The sequence below is a fragment of the Nicotiana tabacum genome, chromosome 3, assembly GCF_000715075.1.
Source record: "Nicotiana tabacum cultivar K326 chromosome 3, ASM71507v2, whole genome shotgun sequence".
Lineage (NCBI taxonomy): Eukaryota > Viridiplantae > Streptophyta > Magnoliopsida > Solanales > Solanaceae > Nicotiana > Nicotiana tabacum.
Window position 1 is genome coordinate 160,683,139 of NC_134082.1, and position 10,253 is coordinate 160,693,391.

General features: G+C 36.4%; 1 long non-coding RNA gene across 1 annotated transcript; it reads left to right on the forward strand.

Moving 5' to 3' along the window:
* Window positions 1–582: 582 nt before the first annotated feature.
* On the forward strand, window positions 583–9,129 carry LOC142179538 (uncharacterized). The gene is made up of 2 exons (XR_012708000.1): window positions 583–1,235; window positions 8,859–9,129. It is a non-coding gene; the product is annotated as an uncharacterized LOC142179538 (long non-coding RNA).
* Window positions 9,130–10,253: the final 1,124 nt, after the last annotated feature.

Below are 10,253 nucleotides of genomic sequence, written 5' to 3' on the forward strand. Positions count from 1 at the left end.
CAACACAAACACAAACATATCAAACATAACACAAGAACAAACAGTAGAACTAATGAAAACACTTGACAAGGGAAACATAAAGATACACTACTACGCTCAACACGTACATGCCATTGTTTAGTCATGACCGCCTGTAGACATGTGATTTTTGACCCTCCCCAAGTTTTTTCATATTTTAGCATAAATATTCAGTTTAGGTTTAGTATCGCTCTCTTTACTTTATTTTATCTAAAAAAAAACTACAAAAATATTTTCCCTTATCCTAGCTAGTTGATATTTTGAAGAAAAAATACAAAATAGTCTTGGCATGTTATTTTCCGAAAAAAAAAGATAAGAAGAAAAAGATCAAAAAATATTTTATTTTAGTATATATTGAGTAGTATTTAAATTTCATTAATAGAGTAGCTATGTGTCTTCTCTAAACATTTTTACTATCTTAAATATATTAGTATCTTTATAAAGCTATTTTTAATTCATCTTTAGAATAAAAGAAAATCTGAAAGAAAAGGAATTTTTTTTAAAGAACAAGAGATAATAAATTGTGCAACTTGCCAAAAGATGCTTTCTTATCCACTCCCCGTAACAAACTCACATGCACCCCTTTTAATTCCCATTCACGTTTTTTGGCACATGGGGGAAGGGGAATGAGGACAAAAATTAGAGCTGGGGAATCTTTCCTTTCTAAGTTTTTTTTCGTTATTATAACACATGCACACACAGAAGGAAGGAAGAGAAAAAAACGCCAAAAAATCAGGGGAGGGGGCTCACAAAGAAAAGCAGAAGAAAAGTGATACAAAAACAAAAAGGAATGAAAAAAAACAGAGGAGATCAAAAAAAACAAAAACAAAAAGAGAGCAAAATAAAAAAGAGATCAAAAGAGAAAGGAAGGTGAAGGAGGAGGGATCTGGGTCATCTTCTTCCTCACAAAATCAGATCCAATTTCTTCTTTTTGACGCCATGTAAACCAGCTTTTGAAAGCTCCCATTTGCATTGCCAAAACAACTCCAAAACTCAGCAGAAAAATGCAACAACATAGCCATGAAAGCCAGCCATGAAAAGCATCTCAGTCCTTCAAAATCATTGAGGTTTCGAGTGCTCCTGTCGCGTGTTTTGTTCGAGTACCGTTCTAGTTCACAACGAGTTTTTTTTTGGGGCGAAGTTCTGTTTCTCTCTTCGCTGCACAATCGTGCGTCTATAGCTGCGGCATTGTTTAAAGGAATTTCCCGCTTTTAAAGGTTCATTCTCTATCTCATTACGTTGTATGTTTTCGGATGATTTTGAAGTTTTGACGTATTTGGTTGAATGTTTGAGTGCCTTTACAGTGTTAGCTTAATTTTTCTCCTCTCAATATGTGTTTGTTTCTTTCAGTACTATTAGTTTTAATTGGATTCATGAGGTATTAGCACTAATTTTTATCAAAGAAAATATAAAGATTTGTTTTACAATTTTTTTGTGGACTGCACTTTGTGGAGTTAATGAACAAATAGGTGGGTTTATTTTTTAAGTTTTCTATCATTTTCTTACTACGAAGATCTGTTGGAAATATCAATATTATCAAATGGATTGATTGATGTTTTCATGAAATATTTTGTTGTTATATTTGTGATTGGTGAGATATTTTTTTTTAGTTTCTTGTCTTTTCTTTTAGTTCTTTGCAGCATGATTATATTGATGGTGTCGTTTATGGTTGAAATGTGTTTGGCATTTTCTTTAACCTCTACGCTGTCCAGGAGTAATGTTAATGGCCCAACGTATATACAATTCATGAGTTGACCCATATTTAGACAAATATTAATTCATAACATTTTTCCCACAAATAATTCCATAACCCATGACCCTCGGATAATTAATATGAACTCTTTTAAATTTGAGGTGCTCCATTAGTTGAATTTTCCATGGCCCTCGCAAATCTGAAAATGCGTAGTTGCCTTAGGCGCGCTATTTAAAAATTACTTCCTTAAACTCGGGTGTGCATTTATGTAACCCAAATTCAAATCTCAACAACGTTAAATAAAATATGTCATGGACCGCGGGTGCATTTATGTGACGTGGTTCAAGATGTGTTTTACATGACGTTGAATCTTCCTGAAAACTATTTAAATAAAGAGGTTATAAAGTTAAAATTGAAACATAGGCTAAAACATGTATTAAAATCAAGTAAATAGGCCAAATATAACAGTTGAGCGACCATGCTAGAACCACGGAATTCGGGAACGCCTAACACCTTCTCCCGGGTTAACAGAATTCCTTACCTGGATTTCTGTGTTCGCGGACTGTAAAATTGAGTTAATCTTTCCTCGATTCGGGACTTGAAACCGGTGACTTGGGACACCATAAATTATCCCAAGTGGCGACTCTGAATTTTTAAATAAATAATCTCGTTTCGATCGTCACTTAAATTGAAAAAAGTCCCTTATACCCTTTCAGGGGTGTAGGTAAAAAAGGAGGTGTGACAGCTTTGGCGACTCTGATGGGGATAAGAACCGAGAATCTCTGGTTCAGGGTTCAAGAATTCGAGCTTAGAATAATCATTATATTTGGCTTTATTTATTATCTGATTTTATTTACATGTTTGGGCCTAATGTGCTAAATGTTGTTTTTTACCGCCTAAATATTATCTGAATTGTATATATAACTACTACGAAACCTCTCTCTTCTCTCTCCTGAGGAGTGCACACTGGCGTGACTTCTTTCTGTTAGTGCCATATCCCAAATAGAACGAGGTTCGGACAAGTTGCAAAGCCGGATGATCTTTTGGTTACCGGTACGCAGCCCCCCCGTCGGGTCGAGTTGTCCGCTCGGGTAAGCCAGGTCTAGAACAATAAACCCAGGTTTTAAACCTAGTATAACTCAGCCTCTTGCCGGATCCCTAGTAGGAACGCTTGTTTGCATCATGTGCATTTGACTTTGGGGACCCAACACAGGAGTTGGGTCCGTCTAGGACAGGTGTACCCATATTAAAAGACTATCCTGATGCATCTTACGTGCTACTTGCGTATCTGTCTGTTTCGGCTTGCATGTTGACTGGCTTCTAGAATAGGGAAAGAAAATGAAAAAAAAAAGAAAAAAAGAAAATCAAAAAAAAGGAGAAAGAAGAAAAAAGAAAAGAGAGTGAGAGGTAGATATTTGAAATATCCTAAAACTCTGCCGAAATTTTGAAAAAAGAAAAGTCATTTCAAAATAAGTCATTTTTCTATTCCGCCAAAAATGGGCGAACTACGTGGGTCTGATTCTCACCGGATGTGAGATACGTAGACAAACCTCATCGGTTCCGGCCCATAATTTTCAAAAAAATCTAAAAATATTTTCCTTTACTTCCTCTCTAGAAAAGTCTTTTTTTTAGATCCCAATTTTCAAAAAATCCAAAAAATATTTTCCATTACTTGCTTCTTTAGAAAGCCTTTCTTTTAGACCCTAATCGTTTTTAAAAAAAATATATACAAAAATATTTTCTTTTACTTTCTTCCAACAATCAAAAAATATTTTCATTCTTCTTTCAAAATTGAAAAGAAAATTCAAAATTCAAAAATATTTTCTTTTTTAGAAGCATTCCTTTCATAAATAAAAGTAAAAGTCCAAAAATATTTCCTTTCTTCTTTAGAAGTTTTTCTTTCGAAATTTCCAGAAAAAAAAATGAAAAAGAAGTTAAAATTCAAGAAAATATTTTCCCCCTCTTTTTTAGACGTCTTTCTTTTCAAAACAATTCTTAAAAAAAACAAATCGAAATCCAAATAATATTTTTTTTCTTCTTTGTAAGTATTTCTTTCGAAAAAAAACAAATTTTAAAATCCAAAAATAGTTAGTTTATTTACTTGTTTCTAGTCTTCCCGAACTCCGCAAGATCTGATTCATGTTCCCACATGATACGTAGGCAACCCACATCAGGTTCGATCGAATGGTTTAAAAAAAGGGGAAAATGAAAAAGAGAAAAAAAAAAGAAAAACCACAAAGAAAAAGAGGAAAGAAACAAGAAAAAAAAGAAGAAAAGAAAAAAAAAAGGAAAAAAAGAAAGGGTGTTTATTCTAACATGGTTGTTGTTTTGAAATAAAAGCTAGTCAAAGGTAGTCAGTTTGTTGGTTTGCAATGGCGAGTCACAAGAACAATCCAAAATCTCTCGGAAATAAAAGTATCTTCTCAACCAAGGGAATAAGTACCATTGTTGTTGATCCAGGGTCACAAAAAGGCAAGTAGGCAAGTTGGCGGTGAAAAATTAAAAATGGAGGCAAATGTGGGGTTGACTTTACTAGATGTGAGCAATAAGACATGGGCTGCTCGGGATGATCGTCAAAATTTGAGTGTTCAATCCAAAACAATCAAAATAGTTAAATGTCGTAGTAATGCTGATGTGCGAATGTGTCGCTAAGATGTTGCTTGGTAACTGGAAAGTCACTCCTCTTTTAGCCATGGTAGCTTATTTTGTCATTTTTTCTTCTTCTTTTGTATTATCGGACCTTGCTATCCTTTATTCAATAAAAAGCAGTTAGTCATTTTGTGTCCATTTTGTGCATAGTTCTGTTCATGCTAGTTTTTGGTGACATGACATGTATGAGGAATTTTTATGACGACCCAAAGGGTCATCACCTATTTTCTTACCCATTATGTGCTTCCGAGACCTTGAAAACCTCATTTTGAGTCGTCTCGATTTGCGTGAGCAGTCCAGGCGCGTAGCCGGAAAGCTTAAATATGAAATTTTGTGAAAAATGCTAAGTTTTGATGTTAAAAAGAATAAATTTGACTACGGTCAATATTTTGGGTAAACGGACCCGGACCTGGATCCGTAATTTGACGGTACCGGAGGATCCATAGGAAAATATGGGACTCGGGCGTATGCCCAGAATTGGAATCCGAGGTCTCTAGCCCGAGAAGTGATTTTCTTTAAGGAAATTGGTTTTCTGAAAATGTCTAAGGAAATTGAAATGAAATTTGATTAGAATGAGTTGGTATCAGGCCCGTATTTTGGTTCCGTCGCCCGGTATAGGTCTTATATATACTTGAGTCATTCCTGTGAAATTTGCTTAAAGACGGACATCGTTTGACGCGATCCGTACCTTAATTGAGAAATGTGATGTTTAAAAGAGTTTTGAGAAATTTCATTGATCTCGAGGTTTAATTCGATGCTCGTGATGTTATTTTGGTAATTTGATTACACGAATATGTCTGTAGGACGTTTTTGAGGTTGTGTGTATACTTGGGTTAGAGTTTCGAGGGCTTGGGTGAGTTCGAGTATGTTCCGGGATGCCTTAGGCTTAGAAAGTCAGATGTTGCAGGTTCAGGAAGTTGCAGGCCTCTGAACCCTTTAGTGCGGTTCGCGAGAAATCGCGTGCGTCCGAGGAGGGGCTAGCGCGGCCGCGGTCGCCTTTGTGCGGGGCGCGGTGGAGGCTGTGCGGCCGCAGTCGCCTTTGTGCGGTCCGCACAGGGTGCTGAACTGTAGGTCTTCAGGGAGGCCTGTGCGGCCGCAGTCCGTTTAATGCGGTCCGCGGTGGAGCTCCGCGGCCGCGGTCCTTTTTATGCGGTCCGCGGTGAGGGTCTGAGAGGGGTATAAATAGACAGGATTTTCAGCTATTTTTCACTTTTTAAAACCCTAAAAACATAAGAGGTGATTTTTCAAACAATCTTTCTTCTCCAAATCAATTGTAAGCCATTTTTAACTAGTTTTCTTCAATCATTAACATCTTTTAACATGGTTTCAACTTAAAATCAAAGATTTTCATGGGGTAAATTGGGTGTTTTGGGTAGAACCTAGATTTTTCCAAAAATTAGGGATTTGGACCTCAATTTGAGGTCCGATTTCAAAATAAATTATAGATTCGTGGGGGAATGGGTAATCGGGTTTTGGTCCGAACCTCAGGTTTCAACCACGTGGGCCGAGGGTGATTTTGACTTTTTGGGTAAAACTTTGGGAAAACTCATTTTCATGCATTGGGGTTGATTCATTTAGCACTTATTGATGTAATTAAGTAACTTGTGACTAGATTCGAATGGATTGGTGGTGAAATCAAGGGGGTTAAGCTATAATTGAGGCTTGAGTGGTATTCAAAGCTTCGAGGTAAGTGTTTGGCCTAACCTTAGCTTGAGGGATTAGGAGTTGAGTCTTATTTACTACGTGCTTATTATCAAGTACGATGTATAGGCATGGTGACGAGTGTGAGCACGTGATTTTTGTTTACACGACAATTACTCCAAAAGAAATCGAAAAAAATAATAAATTGTCTTTGTGTATAATTTTGTGAATTTGCGTGGCATTTTGATAGTTATTTGTAGCTTTTATCTGTGATTGTTTAGTTTTATCAATTAAAAAATACAAAAATATATGTCGCGTGTAAATTTAGGATTTTGTTCTATTATTAGGAATTAATTAAATCGTATTTGGTTTTGAATGAATAAAAAATCACAAAAATATTATCTTTGGTAATTTTGTCATTCATCGTTTAAAGTTTGATTTTTGTTTAATTAATATATGATATTGTGTGTTAATTATTACTAAAGAATCAATTAATGTCTTGTGATATAATTTTAATTTTATATTTTTATATTTTTATTTTTAGGATTTTTTGTAAATTCGGATTTTAATTAGAAATAAAAAAAGAAGAAAAGAAATGAGTTTGAAATTGGAATTGGGCCGTTCAAATTGGACCCAAATCGAGCCCAAAGCATTTGTATTGCCCGGTCCAGATCAGCTGACCTCAGGGACGTCCAGACGATGTCGTTTTGATCATGCTTGATCTGGGCCATTGATCTCAGATTGATCAACGACCAAGATCACGTCTCCATACCCACGTTTTAACCCGACCCGTCTCACCCAGAGACCCATTGGTCTCATTTAACCCATACGGCGTCGTTTCCACTGAGCTGATCAATCCAGGCCATTTATTTTTGATGATCTAACGGCCTAGATCAAGTTTCCCCTTAACTATATAAACCCAATCCCTTACCCCCACGCCCCTAAGCCAGACCCCCTCCCCCACCATCGTCTCTTTCCCCAAACACCCTCAAGAACCCTAACGCCGCCCTTCCGTTCCCTCACCATAAACCCGACGGCAACAATGCCGGTGACCACCAGATTAACACCTCTAGTGCACCTCGACCCCCTGGACACGGATCTACAAACCTTGGTCTCGGATCTTCCCCCATCGTCTCGAATCTTTATTTGAAGATTCGAGTCGAACCCCAACCTATGCCAAACCACCCCAAATCCATACCAGTTACTCCCCTGACCTCCCTCGTGACCAAACCAAGCTTGGTTTGGTTCGAATCTAACCAGAAAACTCCAAGTCCCAAATCAAACCCAAGAACCCTAGAAATCCAGAATCTGAGGGTTTTGTCCAATTAAACGAAAGGGTTGGGGTCTAATAGACCTTAATCGAGGTGTTCTCAGTTGAGAACACTTCGATTAAAGTCCGTTCAACCCCAAAAGAAGTCCGAGTCAGAATCCAAGACGGGTTCGTCTGATCTTCAAACTCTTAAGGTATTTTTTCTTTTCCTTGTCAGTTCCGTGTTGTTTTCTATTGATGTTGTTTATGTGTTTAAATGTCAGTTGAGTTGTTTTCATTTTGTGTCGACTATTCTGTCCACCTTGCCCGAACCTTTTATTTGGTCGATTTTTTTTCTCTATTCATTGATGAGTGTATGTGTTTAACTATATAATCGATTGAAATGAGTTTTGATCGATTAATTAGTTTCCAGGGCAACTCTTTGTTTTGGGAAGTACATTTTGAACCACATGTTAATACTGTTCGATTTTGATCATTTGCTACTGATTGTATATGTTGTAATTCGCGTAGTCAATTCGATATATGTCGTTGATTAGTTTCAGTTTGGAATGGTATTAATCTGACTCAAACTGTTTAATTTTTACTAAGACATTGTTTGAATCAGCTGAGAATTGATTTTAACTGCTTGTAGTCTATTAGTTAAATCAGAAATTATTTAAGGATTGGTTTATAGCTGCAGTTTAATATAGATTTCAGAGTTTAGTTTGAATTGATGACATGTTTACTCATTTTTTGGACAGCATGTGCATTGTAGTTCTTTAATGAATTAAAGCAAACTTTACAGCATGTGCTGTCAGGACATACTCATGCTGTCCATACTCGTTTAGTTTAATAAAAGGATAAACCATTACAATAATGGAAGGAGGGTTGTCAAGAGGAATCTCATGAGGAATACTTTGCTTTTGAGTTTTTGAGTGGAAAAACAGAAGGTTCACATGGGAGGGGATCAGTATTTTATTGGACTAGTTGCTCTAAAAGCTGGGGGAAGGTCTGTGTGCAGATATAAAGGGGGAAGGGTTTTCAGAACTAAAAAAAATAGGGAAGGAGAGAGTTTTGAGATAATTTTTTCGGGGCAGACAGAGAGAGTTTAAGAACCAGAAAAGAGGTGAGACACCAAGAGGTTAAAGGACAGAACCAAAGAACTAAGGAAAGGGAACCAAAAACTAGAAAGAGAGACCAAGAGTTTAGAACCAGAAGAGAGGGAAAGGGGTTTGGAACTAAAAGAAACTTGAGAGCAAAGAAGAAGCTGAAAATTCTGCTTTTCTTCACCTTCCTTTTGTTTTGAAATCAGCATTAACTGTCTTGTTCTATTCGAAACTTGGGCTTCTTTCTCTGAGTGTCCAAAAACCAGAAAACTGTTGTTCCACTGTCATTGCGGATCAACCTATTTCTGCTTGGCCTCAACTGAGTCTCCGGAGTTTGTTTTGGTTTGGATTTTGAGCACTGTTTCTATCAGTTGTAGCTGAATTCTTTCACTGGGATTTATTCTGCTTATTTTACTGCTTGAAACTGCTGCTGTTGCTGTCTGCTTTTTATCACTGCTGCTGCATTGATCACTCCTCTTTTCCTCTTGTGTCCAACATCCAGGTACACACTAGAATTTCACACTGATGTAACAGTAAAGTTGAGCATGAAATGAAAGATGCGAAGGAGTTTAATTATTTGGTGTTGTATTTGTAGTTTTATAAAATGTTAGTGGATTTGTATAGTTTTTTTTTGGTTTATAACTCAATGAAAAATGCATTAGGTAGTTTGTACTTAATTGAAACTTAGTTCGTTTAATAGTGTGATCTATAGTTGTTTAGTTGTATACATGATATAGTTATGTAATTTGTGGAATGCACAAGTAGTTAGTATATCGATAACTAGACTTCATCTCTAGTCATATTCTGTACACATAGGGCAGACTGCTTCTAACCTTGCCAAATGCAACATAGCTTTAATCATTTGAGTTTAAACTCTATCAAAATCGGATTCCATTAGGTAGTCTATAGGATAATGTTTGAACCCCATTAATAACATCCTCTAGTAGTTAATTCCATTAATCTCATTAAAAACGAGTTAGTTTAAGTCCAACTTGGAGAACGTTTAGCGTGAGTTTAGCATGTTATCAATCTTGTATGCATATTTTTGAAAGGCATGTTCGCTCATGGAATAAGGTACGAAATAATTCTCCGCCTTACAAATTCGAGTGTAATTTTCCAAATTAACATCTTTTGTAATCTAATAATTAATAAGAGGCCGGAACTGGCCAAGCATGTAATTTAATTAGCATATATTTTCTTCTTTCATTTTTAGAAACAAACATAATAGGAAAAAAAATGTAGTCACTGTAGGTTTACCCTTTCAAAAAAAAAATAAGACGAGCCTCGCCAAATACAAATGCAAATTGCGGGGCCCTCAATAATTGGTCGTAATAAATATTTAGATTTCTCGGGATGGACTGTTTAGTGAACTTCATTGCCTTCCCCAAAGATAATAATGCGTTAGACTCTTTAGGCGCGATTTAATTAAATTACCTTCTTAAATCCGGGTGCACATTTATGTGACCCAAATCCAAATCTCAACGGAGTTGGAATGTATTAACAACTACGGGCGTATTGATTGTGACGTGGTTCGAAATGCATTTTCACGACGTTGCAATTCCATAAAAAATAAATAATAATAAAAGCGGTTTAAACCTAATAAAAGCACACAAGTCATAACATGTATTAAAATCAGATATTTAGCCATTGTAACAATTTAAGCGACCGTGCTAGAACCACGGGATTCGGGGGTGCCTAACACCTTCCCTCGGGTCAACAGAATTCCTTACTTAGAATTTCTGGTTCGCAGACTTCATTTGGAAAGTCGAATATTTTCCTCGAATTGGGATTCAAGATAAACCGGTGACTTGGGACACCAAAAGCCAAACCTTTCCCAAGTGGCGACTCTGAATTAAATAAATAATCCCATTTCGAATATTGTCATTTAAATTGGAAA